Genomic DNA, 22,525 nt, shown 5'->3' on the forward strand with positions numbered 1-22,525 from the left:
CATAGGGGAAAAAGTAACTTGGGGAGGAGGTCTTTGAGCTGAAATACAACCAGAGTGTAGAGAGTTAAGGCCCATCTTCTGTATACCTTTGCGGTGCTCTGTATGTGGAGACTTCTCAATCTGATTTTGGCATTTTTAAAAAAGAAGAGGGGACTAGACTGATCTCTACGTAGCATGCAGTTTGAGACTCCTTTTCACAACTCAGTAAATTGGGCTGAGGGCAACAGTAACTTGCCCAAGAGCCCATGGGATTAAAAAAACTGAAGCTGGGCGTACCTAGCCTCTATATACTAGAATTTATACTTTATTTATATGGAAATGTATGTGCAGTTTCACACAAAAGATTCACAAGCAGGAATCCAACGTGCCGTGGGATGGGTCAAAAGGGAAAGGGCCCATATATAAAGCTAAGGGGTCCCACACAGTGGTCTCTCTGCTCTCTATGCACTCCTCAATGCCAGAGAAATGATATCAGATCTTTCCCTTTCTCTGCTCCACCCTCATGTAGAGTCTAACTACTCCAGGACAAGTCATTCCCATGATATAAACATGCCTGTAGCTACCGGTGCATGCTTACCCAACTGGATTGCTCCTTCGCTGCCCTTGGACCAAAGTAGTTATGCTCTCAGGTCTCATCCAGTACTGTCTGCAGGAAGATGTAATGCAGCATGTTCAGAAGTAGTGCAGGATCTTCCACACTGATGTAACCATTAACAAATTAATTACCACTAGCCCTGTTCAAGTGTCCTTACAATTGATCCATGGAGGGGACATGGGGGGCATAAGCCAGTCCTGCTACCCCCTGACCTTCCTGTATTGAGTGAGAAAGTCAAGGAGTATTGTAAGCATGTTCTGTTGAATGCAGGTAGAATCCTCATAGACAGGAATGCTGATCGTGTTGGGTTCTCCATCACAGAGAAGACTGTAAGCACATTAGGAACATTGGAAGTGGCATTATACTGAATCGGACCATTGGGCCATCTGGCTCTGTATGTCTACACCAGTGGTTCCCAATCCTTTTCCCCCACAGACCACTTGAAAATTGCTGAGGGTCCTGGCAGATCACTTCATTTCTCTGTCTGTTTCTTAGCAATTAGAGGGCTTATCCAAACGGAGAGGGATAATCCACAGTTTCCATATTCGGTTTGTCATCTGATAGTCCTCACTTTGTCTTTAGTTCGCTCTTTCCCAATTAAAAAAAATGCTGTTTTGCACCCGCACACACAGCGGTAAGACCCCTACATTCTTTTTGCTTTTTCCAAGCTCCGCCTCTAAAACCTCCCCCTATCAACCAATTGGTCAGCAAAAAAAATGATGTATGCTCCTCTCCCCCTTTGCAATGAAGCACAATATGGCTGTAAAGGAGTTCTCGCCGCAGAAGGAAAGGGAGAGGGAGGGTGGTGGTCAGTTTCAGCCTGCCTCTGGAAAGCTTTGTCAATTTCATTCTACTCGCTGGGGTTTTTGTTTCAAATCATTTCGCCATGAGAAGGAAAGGGAGAAGGAGGGGGGTGACACGTTTCTTGCTTTTTTGGAGAAATAAGTGCAATTGCCAGCGTGTGTATCTCCTTAAATATCCATAAAGGCAGAAAAGCATACATTCGTTTAAGCGTAATATCGCAAATACAAACAAGAAAGGGGCTGCTGGTTGGTTTCATGCTTGCCTCGGGAAAGCTTTGTCAATTTCATTCTACTCGCTGGGGTTTTTGTTTCAAATCATTTCGCTGTGGGAAAGAAAGGGAGAAGGAGGGGGGTGACACGTTTCTTGCTCTATCGTTCTCCAGTCTTTATGGTTCCGGGCAGCAGGGACGCTGTAGCAAACCACTCATATACAAGGCAGGGAATGCCCATTACTTTCAACAGGTAGAACTGGAGGCAGAAAAGCCCATGAGTCTCAATGGGTAGACCTGGCATCACAACAGCCAATGTGTTTCAGTGAGTAGATCTGGCATTTCAATGGGTAGACCTGGAGTCCAGAAAGTCTATGCATTTCAATGGGTAGACCAGGCCACCAGGTCTACCCATTTGAAGCCTGCTCGCTTTCTTGTTTGTATTTGTGATATTACGCTTATTTATTTATTTATTTATTTTATTTAATTTATATACCGCCCTAAGCCAAAAAGGCTCTCTGGGCGGTGTACATAGAGGATAAACAAGAAAATATATGAATAGAACAAATATAAGAAAATCAAAAAGCAAAACAAACAAAGAACAGAAACCAAACAACATCAGAACATACCAGCAATGAAACACTGTTTTAAAATACACTACAAAACAATTTCTTTAAAAAGAATATTTAAAATTTTTAAAATGCCTGGGAGTATAAAAAGGTTTTCACCTGGCGCCAAAAAGATAGCAGCGTCGGTGCCAGGCGTACCTCATCGGGGAGACTATTCCACAATTCGGGGGCCACCACCGAAAAGGCCCTGGATCTAGTCACCGCCCTCCAAGCTTCTCGATGTGATGGCACTCGGAGGAGGGCCTTAGATGTCAAGCGCAGTGTACGGGTAGTTTCGTATTGGGAGAGGCGTTCCACCAGGTATTGCAGTCCCATGCCATGTAGGGCTTTATAGGTCAAAACCAGCACTTTGAATTTAGCCCGGAAACAAATAGGAAGCCAGTGCAGATGGGCCAGAACAGGTGTTATATGAGCGGACCGTCTGGTCCGCGTCAATAGTCTGGCCGCTGCATTCTGGACTAACTGTAGTTTCCGAACTATCTTCAAGGGCAGCCCAACGTAGAGCGCATTGCAGTAGTCCAACCTAGAAGCTACCAGAGCGTGAACAACTGAGGCAAGGTCATCACTGTCCAGATAGGGACGTAGCTGGGCTACCAATCGAAGATGGTAGAAAGCGTTCCGTGCCACCGAGGCCACCTGGGCCTCGAGAGACAAGGAAGGATCGAAAAGAACTCCCAAGCTACGAACCTGTTCCTGCAAGGGGAGTGTAACCCCATCAAGAACAGGATGAACATCCTTGTCTGGATTGAGCTTCAGTTTATTAGCCCCCATCCAGTCCATTATCGCAGTCAGGCAACGGTTTAGTACGTTAACAGCCTCACCTGAAGAGGATGAAAAGGAGAAATAGAGCTGCGTGTCATCAGCATACTGATGACAACGCACCCCAAAACTCCTGATGACCGTACCCAGCGGCTGCATGTAGATGTTGAAAAGCATGGGGGACAGTACCGATCCCTGCGGGACTCCACAACAGAGAGTCCAGGGTGTCGAGCAGTGTTCCCCAAGCACTACCTTCTGGTGATGACCCACCAAGTAGGAGCGGAGCCACTGCCAAGCAGTACCCCTGACTCCCAACTCCGTGCGTCTCCCCAGAAGGATACCATGGTCGATGGTATCAAAAGCAGCTGAGATATCAAGGAGAATCAACAGAGTCACACTCCCCCTGTCCCTCTCCCGACAGAGGTCATCATACAGGGCGACCAAGGCTGTTTCGGTGCCAAAACCGTGCCTAAAACTGGATTGAAATGGATCAAGATAATCAGTGTCATCCAAGAGCCCCTGGAGCTGGCCGGCAACCACCCATTCCAGGACCTTGCCCAGGAACGGAACATTCACCACAGGTCTATAGTTGTTCAGGTTATCTGGGTCCAAGGAGGGTTTCTTCAGGAGTGGTCTCACCACCGCCTCTTTTAGGCAGTCAGGGACCACTCCCTCTCTTAAAGAGTCCTTGGCCCAGTCGGTGGTTCCGGACCTGCTAGCTTTCACCAGCCAAGAGGGGCAAGGGTCCAGAACAGATGTGGTCCCCCGCATCAGTCCAAGGTTCTTGTCAACATCCTCGAGCTGCACCGACTGGAACTCATCCAATAAATGGGGACAAGACCGTGCTCTGGATGCTTCATTAGGACCAACTGCTATAATACTGGAGTCTAAGTCCTGACGAATGCAAGCAATCTTATCTTGAAAATGCCTGGCAAATTCATCACAGCGGGCTATAGATGAATCTATAATGTCCCGAGGGCCAGAATGTAAAAGCCCTCGTACAATTTTAAAAAGCTCCGCTGGGCAGGAGAGTGATGACTTAATAATATCAGCAAAATATCTCTTTTTTGCTACCCTCACCGGTACTATATACTGTTTTGAACAGGCACTTACCAAGACATAATTACATTCATCGGAAGTCCACCTCCATCTGCACTCAAGCCTTCTCCGCTCTTGCTTCATCGCTCTCAGCTCCAAGGTATACCATGGAGCTGTATGAGCTCTGCAAGTGAGAGGGCGCATGGGAGCGATCGTGTCAACCGCCCGGGTCATTTCCATATTCCACAAATCAACCAGGGCTTCAACAGGAGCGCCAGTCTTCTCAGTCGGAAAAACCCCCAGAGCCCTTTGGAAACCCTCAGGATCCATTAGTCTCCGGGAGCGGACCATTTTAACAGGTCCCCCGCCCTTGCGGAGGGAAAGGGTTGCTGTGAGCCTAAACCTCAGCAAGCGGTGATCTGTCCATGACAATGGTATAGATGATAAGTCCCCAACCTCCAGATCACCATCTCCATGTCCAGTGGCGAAGATCAAATCAAGGGTATGTCCCGACACATGTGTCGGGCCAGTAACAAATTGAGCCCCATGGTCATCATGGAAACCATGAAGTCCTGAGCCGGCCCAGATAAAGCAGTCTCGGCATGGATGTTGAAGTCCCCCAGTACCAATAGTCTAGGGGACCGCAACAGTACCTCCGAGACTACCTCTGTCAGCTCAGTTAGGGAATTTGTTGAGCAGCAAGGTGGGCGGTACACCAACAAAATTCCCAGTCTGTCTCCGTGGCCCAACACAAGGTGGAGACATTCCAAGCCAGTCGTCACTTGGACAGGGTGCTTGGTGAGTGAGCAAGAACTCCTATAGACCACAGCAACCCCGCCTCCCCGACCTTCGGTTCTACCACAATGCTGAACCATATACCCAGATGGGCAAATCTGGGAAAGAGCAACTCCTCCCTGGTCACCCACCCAGGTCTCAGTTATACAGGCCAGGTCGGCAGCTTCTTCCACAATCAGATCGTGAACAAGAGAGATCTTATGACATACCGACCTGGCATTTAATAACAGCATGTTGAGATCTGAAGGCTGACTGACAAAACAACTAGCAGTCCTGGGGATGTGAGCAGAACCGGAACAAGTCACAGGCACTATTTGTCTGGGACAAGTTCCCCTTACCTGGCACGTTCTCCTCACAACACCATACCTCCCATTACCCGTCACTATGCTGATTGGGGCCCCCGAAAGTCTCCCCGAATGATGTATAATACTCTCCCCCAGGCACATATTAAATAACTAAAACTCACAAATACACACACACTGGGTAACATTCACACCAGACAATACGTATTAACACAATACACGCAAAAATTCATACATACACACACACTTCATTAACTCAGGCAATAAAATTCACACTATACAGCCAATCAATTAATTACATAATGACAAAACAACAAAACTTCCAAATAAAAACATAAATACCAACCAACTCAATCATTCATACAAACACCATACAAATTCAACCATTAATTACATCCAGGTGGCAACAGTGAGTTAAAATGTTGCAATCTCAAAGGCCGCAGCTAAGTTGGCAACAGTAGCCGCACTTAAAGATACAGCAACAACAAAATAATGGTAGGACAGCGATGAGACAAAAACGAAAGCCGCGACAGCATCCCAAAGCAATAAATGCATCGCTCAACGCCTCCAGGACAAGCATCCTCCAATGGTAAAGACGGGCAGACTGGTCAAAAAAGCAGCGATGGTAAAACAGCATCCAAGTAACCTACAGCGATGTTGGAGAGTGCAGCAAGGCAGGAGAGCAAGACGAACGGCAGCAGGGCAAAGCGCAAGCGGCAACAACGGCACCCACAACGCCAGCGAGCCAGGAGCGAGGCCACCGCAACCAAAGTCAAAGGTCCGAAGAAGAGCAGCGACAACAGCGGCGGAGGCACTCCCGCAGCGGCAGCAAGCAGCAACAAGCAGCAAGCGGCGAACGACAGCAGCGCACAATCCGCCGGAGCGCGGCACAGCAACCAGGAACACAGACACAACGGCAGCAGGACCAACGCAACTGGAGACCGCGGCGCCACAGAGATGAAGGCCGCAATGACGACAAACCAAACCGCACCCAGTCACACTCGGCCCGCGACCCTCCGCCAAAGCACCAGCGGTCAGCCCGGACGCATCCAAATCCGTCCCGTGTCCTGGGGCAATGGGTAAGTTGGTAACATTGAGGTGTTAAAATCATTAAGAGGCTAGATTAAAAAGCCAAATGCGGAGCTCTAAAGTGACCATCCGCCTTAACCGCCATCTTGTTCCTTTATATGTATGCTTTTCTGCCTTTATGGATATTTAAGGAGATACACATGCTGGCAACTGCACTTATTTCTCCAAAAAAGCAAGAAATGTGTCACACACACCTCCTTCTCCCTTTCCTTCCTGCCAGAAATGATTTGAAACAAAAACCCCAGGGAGTAGAATGAAATTGACAAAGCTTTCCGGAGGCAGGTGTGAAACTTACCAGCAGCCCCTTTCTCACTTGCTGTGCATTGCAGATCTCACCCAGAGCGGCCGCCCAGATTGCAGGCTGGCAAAAAATAAAATGCATCTGCGCAGTAGTTGCAGACCCTCCACCAACACCCCACCATTGCGATGATTGGTTCAATTTTCCCGGGCTTATTCTCGCACATGCGCAAAAGTGCAGATATGTGATTGACTGGAATGAGGAGAAGGGGCAAGGGGAAATGCCCAAGAACCGCGCATCAGCTGTAATGTCTGCGGTATTGCATCCTACCTTCTGAAGGCACAGTGGATGATTCCCAATTTTAAACAACAAATCACATTTTTGCTGGCATTGCAAGGAGCGGATTTAACCCGTGAAAATGCGTAACAGCGCGAGACGTCATTTGGTCGACCAAAAAATAATGAACACACATAGCGGGCGTGTCACACATTTTGCAGTCGTCTGGATGAGCCCGTAATGTACTGAGCTAGATGCTCCATGATTTTTAATTGGATTTTCATTGCTTCTTTTATTTCTTATATTGTGTTTTATTGTATTACAATTTGCATTTCATAGAATTCAGATTGTAATACAATAAAATATAAGAAATAAAAGAAGGAATAAAAATACAATTAAAATCAGTGTGAATATTTAATGTAGACATGCTGCAGACCACCTGGATGAAGCTCACAGGCCACTGCTGGTCCACGGGCCACAGTTTGGGAACTCCTGATCTACACTGACTGGCAGCTGCTCTTCAGGGTTTCAGCCGGAGGCATTCCCACCCCTACCTGGAGATGCCGGGGACTGAATCTGGTATGTCTGCATGCAAGACCGATGCTCTGTCACTGAGCTATGATCCTTCCTGTTCAGCTGAATGTCTTTACAAATCCCACTTCAACCCTTCCCTTTCAATGTGGAAGGATCAGGGTGGAAGGGCATACAATTGGATACAATTTAAGAATGCCTGAACAGGCCAATTAGGAGATGTGAACATCACCAGGAAAGTGCCACTTTCTGTGCTAAATTTTCAATTAAAAAAAATGGAAAGGTGATAGAACCCATGCATCCTTAGTATTAATGGCTGGTACTAGTCAGAAGGGATTCACCACAATGAACACTGGTGACCCTAGCAGGCCAAAAATTATTCAGATCTATTTGCCTTAAAATGCATGACTGCTGTCATGTTTGACTAACAAGCCACAACAACAGAACAATTGTCATTTGTGATTAATGCATTAAAAGAATTCAATTTTCTAGGTGGAACAGCATGATTTCCATGCTAACAAGATAAAAGACATCCAGAAGCTGGGCAGCTGCAAACAAACAAAAACATCAGTTGTCAAAAAGAAGATTGAGAAAGTTCATTATACAGGGAGAAAAGGCAATTTCTGCTTTTAGATTTGGGGTTTTCATTTCTTTTGTCTGCTTCTTCCAAAAGGTTTCTTGCCAATAGTTTCAGCAGCAGAAGACAATATCATGCAGAACAGCTTCTCATGCTACTTTTTGTAAGTGGGTGCTACATACACAAGTACAAAAGCTATTACAGTAGGGCCCCGCTAATACGGCGGGTTAGGGACCAGGCCCTCGCCGTAAAGCAGAAATTGCCGTAAAGCGGGGCCCCATAGACTATAATGTGCTGTGTCGCGCAAAAATGACGTCAAAATGGCGCGCGATGGAAAAAACCCGCCGTATTAGCAGAACAAGCGCTGTAAGAGCGGGGCCTTTCCCTAACTGAAAACCACCGCATGAATGAAGCGCCATAAAGCGGAATGCTGTAAAGAGGGGCACTACTGTACGTTTCCTTTTAAAATGCATGGAAGCAGAGGCTGACCCTTCCTCTGTTGCCTCTTCTTTTATTTTCTTTTGTCCATACAAAAATGCATTCTATTAGGAGAAAAATGTTTTGCAAAAATGTGTATGTTAGGTAAAATTGCAAACAAAAATGTGTATATTAGGAGAAATTCACACTAAAATGCTGATGAATTTTCATGAGGATTTTGGTTGAGATTTATGAACTCTCCTGCTCAGAGGAGGCTGGAGGGAGTGGAGTCAGCAGAAGGGAAGATGGCAGGTTTAGCCACATCCCAGCTCTGATCAGGAGCACACTGGCTGTGCTGGCAGAGGACGATGGAAGGAAAAGAAACACATATTTCCTTCTGCCACATTTTTTTCCAGCACAGCATCTGCTAGGATTGGGGGTCGCAGGACAGAGCCGAACGGGGCCAGGATGTGGTATAAGTCTCGGACGTCTGCCGGTGCAGCCCAGCGCTGCTGACACTGACCCTCCTCCCTCCCTCCTCTGCAGAGGAGAAACGTAGGAACTTACCAAAGACATTTTTGTATAAGAAACTTTTCCTTGGGATGTGACCCAGTCATTTATGGAATATTAATTGTACATCTGCAGAAATGGTTTTATTGTTTTTAGACTTGGTAGGAATTGTTTAATTGTTTTAAAGTTTCTAGAAATGATTTTATTGTTTTTAGGACTTGTACTTTTTGTATATTATTTCTTTTGTATCTTGTTGTACACTCTTTTGATGGCTTTAGGCTCTGAAGTGGTCTATAAATTTAAAAAATAAATATCCACTGATCCATTCATCCATATGCACAAGATAGAGATATAAAATTTATTTGTTTGTTTGTTTGTTTAATACTTATTTAATGATTTACATTTATATCCCACCTTTCCTCCAAGGAGCTCAGTGTGGCATACAAACATGGTTCTCTTTCTCCCAATTTTATCCTCACAACAACCCTATGAGGTAGATTAGGCTGAGAGACAGTGACTGCCCCAAGGTCACCCACTGAGCTTCATGGCTGAGAGGGAATCTGAACTCTGGTCTCCTAAGTCCCAGTCTGACACTCTAACCACTATGGCCCACATATATATCACATATATGCACCCTGTGTGTATGAATGAATGTAAGTGTTAGGGCTGTGCGAGCACACACCCCCTTCACTGAAGGCCTGCTTCAGAACCTTGGAACAGGATCACTTGGGTGGGAAGCATCCCAAACCCTGAGATTTCAGGGGCAGGCCCTAGTGATATCATGGGGATGGGCCCTAGTGATGCCATAGGGGGCGGGCCCTGGTGATGTCATTAAGCATGATACATTAAGCATCAACCACAGTTGCTTGGGGCATATCACTCAAACAAATTTTTTTATCTGATTGTAAATTAAGATAGAAATCGAAGCTAAATGATGGTGTTTCTAGGTCCAGCTAAAGTGATGGGATCATTTGCTTAGAGAGCTTGGGTAAGGAACATTTAATCTAGCTTACCTGCTTCTGGCAAGAAGGTTTAAGAACCCTCTGACCAGGTCAGTCACCTGAAGGCCATTGTAGGAAGAAGGGAACTTAACGTTGTGTAGGCGTTAGATGGGAGCTCTCAGGAATAAAGTTGGATGCCCCTGAAGGCTGCAATTCTAAACACACTTACTAAAGGACTAAGCCCCATAGAACTCAACAGGACTTATTTCTGAGTAGATATTGTTAGGATTGTGCTGTTGGTAAGGCTTGACTAGGTATCCTCTGCAAAGATATCGATATTCAAGCAGGGTTGGCAACCCCCTGCCTGGAATGCCCTGCCCCTGCCGTTTAACATGGCTGCTCCAAACTTCTTCACAGACCCTTCACTTCAGAAATAGGGTTGGGAAATGAATAAGAGTAAGAAGATTCTCTATCCTTTTCTGCCTACCCTGTGGGCTGCTATCAACTCACTTTGACAGACAAGCCAACTCTAGTGAGTAATAATTGGCAGAGAGAAAATACACATGGCAGCTTGAGAACAACAGCAATTGCAGCTACACTTCCCAGTATGTGAATTCTATTTTACCACTATCGGGCAAGAAACAAACCATCATGCAAACAACAAGGTGCATTATCAGTGGGTTTAAGAGGGTTGAGCTGAGTGCATGGAGCCACTGTTGTTGCTTCTGTGGATGTAAGGGAGTGAGGTGAAAGGTAAATGAAATGCAAATAGGAAAAAAAAGACAGTGATGATTTCCTAAATGCAATACCATACCAACCACAACAAGATCCCTGGGAGTAAGACAGAAAACTTAGCATTCCACAACCAGTCAGGATTCCTAACCAAAACTAAAAAAATTCTGGTAGCCAGTCAGCCAAGGTCACAGAAATTCCCATGCAGCACAACATGACCTCGGAGCTGCAGTTAGTGCAGAATGCTGTGGCACAATTGCTCACATGAGTGAGACCCTATCAACACATAATACTATACCACTGCTCTGAAATCTGCACTGGTTGCTGATTTGCTGCCAGGCCAAGATCAAGGTGTGCTTCCCATGTTAGGGATTCCACACAGTACTTATTCTGCTCTTGTAAGAAATCGATCCTTTAGTGTGGCAGTACATACACTTTGGAACGCTCTGCCTATTTACATTAGGCAGGTGTCTTTATTGTACTCATTTTGGCACCTGCTAAAAACATTTTTGTTTAGGCAAGCCTAACCAGGCATGTAGAAGCTATTTTTTAAATCTGTTTTTAACTCATTGTTGGTTTTATTATTTAGAATATTTTAAAATACCTGTCTTAAATTTTTTTGCCAGTTATTTTATTTTTTTAATTCCTTCTGAAAAGCTTTGAGATCTTTTGTTACAATAAAGCAGTATATAAATGTTGTAAATAAACTACATAAATAAATTTCAGAGTCACTGTGGCACTTGGGTCTTTTTCCTCTTTTAGGACAAATGATTCTGCCTTATACTGACTCAGGCCATTTGGTACCATCTAGCTCAGTACTGATAACATGGACTAGCTTTGGCTCTCCAGGATTCCAGGCCATAGTCTCTTCCAGAAATTGAATTTTGTACCTTTGCATGCAAAGCATGTGCCCTACCACTGAGCTACAGCCCTATTTAAGAAAGTATATTTTAGAATTGTTCTTTTCAGTTCACTAATGAATGTACAACCTACTAGGGCAGATCCACATCATGCATTTAAAGCACAGAAATCTCCATGCAGCACAACCTGACCAGAAGGTTACAGTTAGTGCAGAATGCTGTGGCACGATAGTTGAAATGAGTGAGGTCCTATCAGGACATAGTATCTCTGCTCTGAAATCTGTACTGATTGTCGATTTGCTACCAGGCCAAGTTCAAGGTGTGCTTTCCATGTTCCAGGTACCACATAGTACTTGTTCTGCTCCTGTAAGAAATCAGTCCTTCAGTGTGGCAGTACCTATGCTTTAGAACTCCCTGCCTATTGACATTAGGCAGGTTCCTTCATTGTACTCATTTTGGCACTTGCTAAAAACAGTTTTGTTTAGGCAAGCCTACCCAGGCATGTAGAAGTTATTATGCTTTTATCTGTTTTGAACTCATTGTTGATTTTATTATCTTGAATGTTATTTTTAGGAACAAAGGAATCTGCCTTATACCAACACAGGCCATTTGGTACAATCTAGCTCAGTACTGGTGACATGGACTACATTGACTCTCAAGGATTCCAGGAAATAGTCTCTTCCACAGATTGAATTTTGGACCTTTGCATGCAAACCATGTGCCCTACCCTACAGTCCTATTTAAAAATGTTTCTTTTAAAACTGTCCTTTTCAATTCACTAATGAATACACAGCATATTAGGGCAGATCTATATCATGTATTTAAAGCGCATTCAACATACAGTTAAAGCACATGAATTCCACTAAAGAATCCTGAGAACTGTAGTTTGTTAAGGGTGGTGAGAACTATAACTGTGAGGGGGAAACTACACTTCCCAGGATTCTTTGGGGGAAGTAATGTGCTTTAAATGTGAGTTAGATGTGCTTTAAATGTATTATGTGGATCTGCATTACTTCATAAACTTTGCCTTTTAAATTTTAAATTTTAATTAAATTTTAAAATGCAAAATGAGCTACAACGTGTACTGGGTGACCATGGGCTACGCACCATCTCTCAGCCTAATCTGCCCCTCAGGGTGAAGACAACACCCTAAGGAAGAAGGGCACAATTAAAATGTAGCAGAAATAATAATTTGTAAATAATAATTTACAACCATAGTGTGAAATCAGATACATATCAAGACATAGTATGAAGAAATATTTCTAGAAGCATGAATGTCAAAGATGTTTATTATTTACATAACCTGTAAAGATATTTATAGTGCAATCCTATGCATGTTTACTCAGATGCAAATCCCAATGTATTAAGTGGGGCTTACTCAGACAGGGAAGCATGCACACTACAGCAATTCGGTGATAAGGAATTTCACTCACCCAATTCAAAATTCAGAATCATACCACTTTAAGCTGTTTTGCAACTGTTTTATATTTGTTATTGGTTATTGGATTTTAAATGGCTTTATTTCTTGTTGTGAGCTGCTTTGGTTTCCAACCCTACCTCATGGAGTTGTTGGAAATATTCCATATACACACACACTGGAGATATAAAAATAAATACACCCCACATAATAGTTTATTGTCAAAACCAGCTGGCCATTGCAGAACATTTTTTAAAAAAAATAAGAATTAGTTTCCTGCCAAATAAAAGTAGTGACACCTAAGTAAGCCCTGCCTACTTGCTTCAAAATAAAAGGATTGGAGGGGGAGAGAAAGATTTACAACACAATCCTTTTCTATGTTCACTCAGAAGTCCCATTGATTTTCAGCACAATCCTAACCCTGTCTACTCAAAAGTAAGTCCTACTCAATTCCATGGGGTTAACTCCCAGGTATGTGGCATTACAGCTTTACTCCCAGAAAAAAATCATATTGGGAAGGTTTTCAAAACAGGTTATGAATAAGCCAAATAAACTGCCCTCTTCAACAGTCCAGTAAAATTTAAAATTGTTTGACTCCTTAGAAAAGTATAACACTGCAGTATATACCCTTTTTAGAACTTCTATTCAAAAATTATTTGAAAGATAAAAAGTATAATATGCCATTTTTGCAAGTAATTCAAAAAACTCTGCATGTACACTTTTATGCCTACCAAGTTCCTGCTGTGATCTTCTTTTATAGAGCAATCCTATGCATGTTTACTCAGAAGCAAGTCCAAATCCTGTACATAGAAAATACTCTTTATGCTGCTGAAAGCTATATATTTACTGAATTCCTGATGTGAGACAAGCAGGAAAAGGAAACTGTTCTCAGAACTTGAAATGGGGTTTAGGTATTGCTGTTGACTTCACTAATTGGTTAAAAACCTGAAAGGGCAGCAATTAGAGCAGCTGGCACTATTTATTTATTTATTTAAAATCTATCCCGCCCTTCTACCCTATAATAGGGCACTTAGGGTGGCTTACAAAAATAAAATCAAACATGTACATAATCAAATTGTAAACAGTAAAATCACAAAAACATTAAAATAAATTAAAATACATAAAATACAATTAAAATACATAAAATACAATTAAAATACATAAAATACAATATATATATATTATACAGCCACCTTCCAATCTCCTCCTTCCCCTTCCTTCCCCCTTCCCTTCCTCCTCTCCATGGTCAGTTTTACCTATCTTAAGCATGATTGCACAGAAGTAAATACCGTTGAACTCTATAAGCATGCAAATGATCAAACCTGCCCTCCCCTCCCCCTTCCTTTGCCCCCCTCCAATACACTCTTTCCCCTTCCCCCACCTCCTCCCCCATGGTCAGTTTTTCCTATTCTAACCATGATTGCATAGGAGTAAATCCCATTAGACTCAATAAGCATGCAAATGATCAGACCTGCTTTCCCCCTCCTTCCTCTCTCCTCTCCCTTCCTCCTCCCCCTCTTCCTTCTTCCTCCTCCCCTGCCCACTCCAGCCCTCCCTCCCTCCCTTCCCCGGTCAGTTTTACCTATCCTAAGCATGATTGCACGGGAGTAAATTGCACTGAATTCATTAAACATGCAAATGATCAAAACTGTCCTTCTCCTCCCCTCCCCCTCCTGCCTGCTCCCATCCCAGTCCTCCCCTCTGCCTTTCCTCCCCTCCCTCTTCCTCTTCCTCCTCCTGCCTGAGAACAACACCAACAAACATACAAAAATGTCATTCTCCATCTTTGGAGACGGCAGGTGTTGCCACCACTCACCATATGCTCAGAGGCACATGTTACCAAATTCTTCCAAGCTACACAGGAAGTGGTTTGGACTGTGAAAGGCCAACCCAAATGGTGTTTGCATTTTGACCAATTTGTAGGGTAGTACAATATCTCAGAGAAGAGGGCATTCACTATAGCTGCCCAATTTTCCTGCTTTTTAAAGTTTGATAGAAATATCTGTTGGCTATAGGTATGTTCTTAAACCACACGTTTTTTTGCCTATTAGTTAATTTACACATATATACATACAGAGAGAAGGAGAGAGAAAAAGAGAGGAAAAGAGAGGTTTTTATATGGTCAGGTTTTGTAAGTTTTTGATATGCCCAGCAAATATCCACCAGAGGTTAAGATTTTACACATCTCTCTGAGCAAGCAATTCAAGAGCTAGTTTGCTGCTTGAAGCTTCCGGTACACTTTAACTTGAGAGTGACTGTGAGGTTAACTGTTACAAGCCTTGTACAATATTACTGCTGTCTTGGAATGAGTTAAGTTCCAACAACAGTATCATAGTAGAGCCTGGAAAGATGGAAAGAAGTACCACTGACAGAGGCCCTTTGAAAGAAGGCAAATTACTGTCAGCTTGTGAAAATCACAAAGGACATTTCTCCCTGTTCTGTTTCCTTTAATCACCTTGTAGCATCCCAATTACAGAGAACAGAATTATCATCCCAATTAAGCAACGGTCCATGCCACGGTGTCATTAAACTTTTAATTGGGTTCCTTGGGAAAGGTCCTGATTAAGTTGATTACGTGATGAAGCATGTCCCAATTAGGAAGAGCACACTTCATATGATTCAGCCACAGCATTCTTATTCCTGTCGTTCTCCTTGCAGATCCAGTTTGAGTTACGCCAGTGAAAATTGAACAACCGTTGTTGAACTGGATCCATTGCAACTATGTACTGTCAACAGAAGTCAGCAAAATGCTGCAGAGAGCCATTGGCTCCAATTAGATACCTCTCATATCTTTCTGTCTTCTCACGTCTAACTGCACACACAAAGCATTTGGATAATCATATTTGAATTTTAGGCGTGGAAGATCTGAACTTGATCACACTGGGAGCTTACGCTTTCTTGGGTAAATATTTAAATTAACTCAACCATTGATTTAATTAATTAACAACTTGTTCCCCCCATACATGAAATCTTGTTATAGTTGCATTGGTCATTTTGCCTATTGCTTTGAAATAATGGTTGTCTAGTGGTCCTTCAAAACTCTTTGTTATCCTATGCAATAATTCCAGCAGGGAAGACACACAACTGTATGCAGTACATTTCTACAAAGCAACCTGCCTTTACAGTAGGGCCCCACTTTATGGCGTTCCGCTTTAAGGTGTTCCGCTGATGTGGCGGCTTTCGTTTTTAATTTAAAAGCTATTTTTTCTCTTTTGCGACATTTTGCGACATTTTGCGCCGTTTTCACATCATTTTTGCGCAACGCGGCCCATTAAAGTCAAAGGGGTTCTGCTTTACGGCGTTCTCTGCTTTACGGCGGGGGGCCGGAACGGAACCCGCCGTATAAGCGGGGCCCTACTGTATATAGTGTCTGATTCCATGGAGGAGTCTAACCTTGTTGATCTGATCGTGGTTAGAAACTCCCTTCAGACCAGCAGAGTAAACATGCCAAGGTTGGGGGAAGATGGGATGCTCCTGGCGTGCACAGGATGTTGAGCATGGGACAGGTACATGTGCACCTAGCCCTGGCACCTACACACATTTAGCTTTCCCAAGATCAGGCTGAATGCTTCATCAGGGTTCTTGTGTTATGTATTCTTGGCTAGACAGCAATTCTGCCCTCTAATTTTTCTAAAACTAAAGTGTACTTTTTTGGGAAAAAGATAAAGCTATATGGCTGCTTCTGGAATTTTCAACTTCATTATAGACACAAGAATAGCATTTACGAGGGGTGTGCAGGGACCACAGAAATTGCCTTCCATCTGTATCTTTATCTGTAATATCCAACCTGCAGCAGCCCAATCCATTTTGGATCTGCTCTGTGTCATCCCAGTGTGATTCATTTGGATCCAGATCTGATCTGTGAAATTCAAAGCTCTGTTTCTATATTGACTATAATGGGGTCCTAAAACAGCTATAACATATGTGTGCAGGCAAAAAGCTCCTCTGCAATGGATTGCGCCTGCCAAATTTCAGGCAGATCCAGCAAGGGATGTTTGTGCAGGGGACCTTACTTTTTTTTTTTAACCTATTACAAGCTACAACAATGGAGCAATCCAACTGGGTAATGTAAAGACTACTCCAAATCACTCAGGTTTGCCTCATTATTTAGGGCACACACATAGCTGATTCAAACCCCTCCTAATTATGTATGCTTATATTTACCCCTTTTGCTCGTGGGGATATAAGGACAATCAATTTCTACCCAATTGCCCATTAAAAAGTAAACCTGTGTCTTCCTTCTGGCATTTTAGCCAATGAGTGCAAAGGAACTGGGATAATTGACAAGCAGATGGAACTTTTTAATAAAGGGTATACAATTATATTATTTTATCAATATTTAGTATTATTAAATAACTTTAAGCACGTTAGGCTTCTACCTGTATTTAGATTCTGACTGTTTTGCATTGAAGTCCCACCACCTTGGGTGTTCATTTAAGCTCTGTTACCACAAACATTTTGACTATGGGGTTGACATAACAGAAGCCAGTGAAAGCTGGAAAACTTGGATGTGATGAAGGTGGTGGTGACTGGGGTATTTCAAAGTTATAAACATTTCTGAGGTGAAGTACCCAAGACAAATTCAACAATATATTTTTTAATGAATCATTGGTGGGTTCTGACCTTCTCAGGACAACTTTTTTTCTCAAATGCAGACAGCCTTGAACAAAAGAACTGACAGCATCAAGGAAGAATTGGGGCATTCATTTCCCATTTATGTTGAAGTTGTACTGAAGAACATGTCACAAAAGTCTTCACTCTTAATCACATTTCTCTGTGTTGTGATTCCATAGCAAGGAAATGCAGGGTAATTTCATATGTAACCAACCATGCATTTTGAGTGATAGCAAAATACAATTGCTTTTCAGTCTCATTCAGTTAACTTTTTCACTTTTCTTGTTACAGAGCAGGTCAATGGTGCTGTTTCCCTTTTGCATGTATACAGAGCAGTAAGTTTCACAAAAAGAACATGTACCCCAAAACTGGGAAAGTGGGGAAGATCCTCCTACTGAAGTCAGAGGAATTTGGTGGAATCTAGAAGCTTCCAACTGACTATTGAAGAGCTGAGATTGCTGACATATTTCTCTCCCCCACCCCAATAAAGGGCTTAGCATCCATCATGTTGATGGACATTCGGCTAACCATGCTGAAAATTTGGATTTCTTGATATAAGATTTTCAGTTTTGTTGCTCCAAAGAAAGCTGAACTCTGAAATACAGTTGATTTAGTTGGGATATAATCATGCTTGTACCCAAAGGTGTACAACAAAACAAAACCCGGCTGCTGACTGTGTCATCTTTCCAGTGCCAGGCAAAGGCATTCGTATTCTCCGGGACATTTGAACAGCTTTTGAGGCTACTGATGTTCATCCTGCGTAGAGGGGATGGAGAGTTTGTGCTCTTTAAGATTACTTTTTCTTTGAATGAACATTTTGAATATATTGTAGTTGTATTGTTTAATTGAATTTATGATGGGAATTGTATTACGTTGAACCCCGTTGTCAACAACATGTGGTGCTATATCTATCCTGTCATGAGCCACATTTCTGATATGGCAAGAAGTGGGAACAGTGTTGAGGTAAATGAAGGATGAGCCATCTAGGGTAGCCTGAAACACCAAAGACTGCCCGATGATAGCATATCAGCAATCACATTGGTCTTTTATGCAGGTTTTTTTGCAAAGTGGCTGTATTGTGATGGTACGCAGCCAATGAACTGACCTGAGACTCAATTCAGGGAGTTGTGTTCATGGCCCATTATGCATTGGCACCTAGACAGTGAGAAAAGTGTTTACATGTGTACAGACAAAGACTAAGGTGGATTCAAATGAATTTAATTTTTTAAAAAAAATATCCAGTGAGAAGAATGGGTTATTTTTAGAAAAATTGTGAAAATAAAAGGGAACTGTCTTTTCTGCTGGTTACGTATAGAGTCCATTGTATACTAGAACCTTTTCAGACAATCTTATTACTTGATGAATAGTACTCATTTAGAAAAAAATATGTTATCTAAATCCACTCTTAGTGCTGGATGCGGGGTAATCTATAACCCAGTTATATCAAGTACGAACACATATTAGAACAAAGTAAGAATCAGTTCAATCATATAGAAAAAGCATGGGGTATGTCCTTGTCAGGACCCTTCCTGTCAGGATCCCACCTCAGGTGCCACCTGCTAGGATCCCGCCTGTGGTCACCGCCTTGTCAGGGTCCCACCTCAGGGTCCTGGTCTTTAAATGGTTCTCACTGGCTCTAGCAAAGATCTCTCAAGATCCCACTGCTAGGCAGCACCACCAGTCACTCCCTGTAATTCAATGTTGCCTTGACATTGTGCCTTAGTCTCCTCCTGGCCTATTGATACTTTGTGTCTGGGTGCACTTGTAGGCCACAACCCCCCCGTATCTTTGTGCCTATAAAGAGTACAGCCCTGGGTTGTTTTGGATACCTGCTGATGTTACACTATCTCTTCACCGCTGCCACCATTGATACTGTTTCCCAACCTTGGTATATGCCCTGCCCACCCTCCTGGTCTGTGAAACCCAGCCAAGGATCAGGCGTTTTGGTAAACCAAGAATTATTTCTTTATTTACACAGGGAATAACAAGATTACTTAAAGGTATAGTTAACAAGTGTATGGTTTCATCAGATGTGTTTCTCTTTATGTTTCTAGTTGTCAATAACCTGCCTCAATACCAGCCTAATCCAATCCAACCCACAAAACCAACTCCAACCTCCCTCAGAACTCCCACCAACAGAATTCTCAACCAACTGTCATCCTCTCATTTATACCTTCAGACACTCAAACACTCAGCCAATCATAATACAACATTCTCCAGCATTCCAGCCCATGTACTCCCCCCTCTCACTCAGGCCACTTTCCATATACACTCTAATAAACCCGCACTTAACGTATTTACAGTCATATATATACAGGGACATCACAGTCCTCACAGAACTGCACCATTTGAGAATGATAGGGGACTGGATGATTGGTTCCCACATCAAAATCTCCCTCCATGTGCAAAAGTTAGTGTGCTGTTTTCATTAGAGATGTTCCCATTCCCTTGCCATTGGGGAGCCTGAGCGTGTGCTTGTTGTATCAGAGCTCTCTTGGACAGAAGCAGAAAAGGAAACCTCTTGCACACACCCATACCTTCCAACACTGAGCTCTGCTGGCATATAAGATTTATTTGAAGCTGAGGAAAGAGGGACAAGGGTTGGCATGAGTTGTTAAAAGTTTGACATTGCACTGACCTTGAATAATTGACTAGGAATCCAGTGTGTTTGTAAGAACGTACAAGGCGTTTGTTTTAAACAAGTTACACTACCTGAAATGCCGCAGAAGAATGGACACCACATGGTTGCTTGGTTTTTAGCATCAGCATGTTTTACTTGTATTGTTCACGGCTGAGAATGGACTGTTGCAACCGCTGAGTCCTTAAGAAATTATAACTTTTAACCAGCACTTGTTTGGCTATACATATTTGTTTTTCTAAGGAGTCTTGAGCTGGGTGCCAGCTGGGGACCCTCCCCATTTTTTTAATGCTAGTCCCATATTTTACTTTGGAAGGCCAGTATGGAGGTGGTGTTGGTGTTGGCACTGGGGGTGGAACTGTAAGATTAGATATCAAATTAATTGCCACACATTGAAATTGCCTACACTGGGGTGCCCAATGATACTTATTTCATTCAATAACAGGAGAGCTCCAGAGCAGTCTAATTGAGAAATACTATTGACTGTTCATTACTAGGATGCTGCCCAAATAGCTGAAAGCATGTGTGCTGTTAATGTGATCTTAAACATTACTATCTACGGTAAATCAGAAATAGGGCACACAAGTACTATAGCTGCTGTTTAATGATGTATGAAAAAGCTGCCTGGTAAAGTGCACCATTAAGAAAAGCTAAAACCAGGGCTCAACAAAGACCCGATGAAATATTGATTTCTTTGCAGCCAATACCATTCCTTCTTTCTTGAAAAGTGACTGAAGTCTCTCTCTCTCTCTCTTAAACAAAATAGCCACACTTGACTAAGGTAAAGCAATCTAAGGCAATGAAGCTAAAATGGGGAAAAGTCACGGGGAAAAAATGAAGGAAAAAGAATATGCCGTTAAGCCTTGACTGCATTCATTTCACATTTAGTCTATTAGCAAGAGCCTTACCTTAGACACTTTCACAGTTGTCTGTTACCAAGTGACCTATTAGCACTGGTCTTTATATTAGACTATTAGTAGGAGACCTCTGGTCAACAAATAAATAGTTTTCCACTCTTGTTTCTTGTAGCGGGGGTAATACTACACAGACACAGAAGAGAGGAAATTTCATCCCTCTCCACTCTTCCCCCACCATGCAAATGCATTACTACAGCCCCAATAGTTCACAGTGTGTGTGTGTGTGTGTTTATTGCCTTTACTGAAAAGGTACAAGAAACTGGGCGGGTAGGGGGTATGTCAAAACAAACCCAGTCTTGTAGTTTGATGGGTGTCCTGCATATGATCCTATATTAGTCAAGTATTGCTTGCAGTCCTAAGGCAGGCGGGACTTAATGGGAGGACAGGAGAAAAAATGGTTCAGCTTGCATTTTAATGTGAACCAAGCTAATTTGCACTTCCTGGATAATACACAAACCAAAATGCAGTTATCTTTTGAAATTTGTACAACTCCGATTTTTTTTTTTTTTTGCAGTGTAGTTCTCCAACCCCCAAAAATGTGTACAAAAAAGCATGTTAGGGGAAAGTGTGCCCAAAGATCTGGATATTACTGAAAAAATTGTGCATTCATATTTGTAAACCATTTGGAAACCTGTTTTGGCATTAAGCAAGTAGTATATAAATGAAGAAATTATTATTAGGGGAAAGTGCTTGTAAGAATGTGTACATTAGGAGAAATGCACACAACATGTATATTAATTTTCATGAGGGCTTTTAAAGAAAAAGTTTACAAAATGAATAGAAATGGGGAGAAGTGAACATAAAAAGAGAGAGAGAAACCCTGTCAGCTCACATTAACCGAACATTTAAGCATCTATATATCCATTCCATTTACACATATAGATTAATGTGTGCTATCCAAATGTCCTAACTAACATGTATCCAGATGAAGTTTGTGCTTAATAAAGGCATGCTGAATTGTAGTAAGGACATTTAGGTCATCAAACCATTGCATAATAATAAGTGGGTATTTGTCCTTCCAGGCTTAAAGTACGAGTCTCTTAGCGATCATTAGGGCATGTAGAGTCCATTCTTGTTGCCCTGCTGTTAATCCCCATAGAAATGGAAATGGAAATGGTCTGCCTTCAAGTTGATCCCGACTTATGGCGACCCTATGAATAGGGTTTTCACGTAAGCGGTATTCAGAGGGGGTTTACCATTATTTATTTATTTATTTATTTATTTATTTATTTATTTATTCAGCTTGTATACCGCCCGACTAGCAATAGCTCTCTGGGCGGTGAACAAAGTACAATAAAATCACAAATACAATAAAATTGCAGAATACAATGTAACAGAGCATATAAAAACAACACAACTAAAATCAATACAACATAAAATAACTTAAATTAAGATTAAAATGCCTCGGAGAAGAGGAAGGTTTTAACTTGGCGCCGAAAGGATGATAGTGTCGGTGCCAAGCGCACCTCCTCAAGGAGACTATTCCACAGTTCGGGGGCCACCACTGAGAATGCCCTAGATCTTGTCAGCACCCTCCGGGCCTCCTTATGAGTCGGGACCCGGAGGAGGGCCTTCGTAGAAGACCATAGTGTACGGGCCGGTTCGTACCGGGAGAGGCGTTCCAACAGGTATCGTGGT

The 22,525-nt window shown here is 42.7% G+C and overlaps 1 long non-coding RNA gene across 1 annotated transcript in view; it reads left to right on the top strand.

Moving 5' to 3' along the window:
• The window catches only part of LOC133384236 (uncharacterized), a 39,349-nt gene extending 20,821 nt beyond the window's left edge, over nt 1-18,528 (top strand). Inside the window, exons 3-4 of the long non-coding RNA XR_009762461.1 lie at nt 15,377-15,620; nt 17,624-18,528. This is a non-coding gene — a long non-coding RNA (uncharacterized LOC133384236). The remainder of the gene's footprint in view (nt 1-15,376; nt 15,621-17,623) is intronic.
• Nucleotides 18,529-22,525: the final 3,997 nt, after the last annotated feature.

Source organism: Rhineura floridana, chromosome 4, assembly GCF_030035675.1.
Source record: "Rhineura floridana isolate rRhiFlo1 chromosome 4, rRhiFlo1.hap2, whole genome shotgun sequence".
NCBI lineage: Eukaryota > Metazoa > Chordata > Lepidosauria > Squamata > Rhineuridae > Rhineura > Rhineura floridana.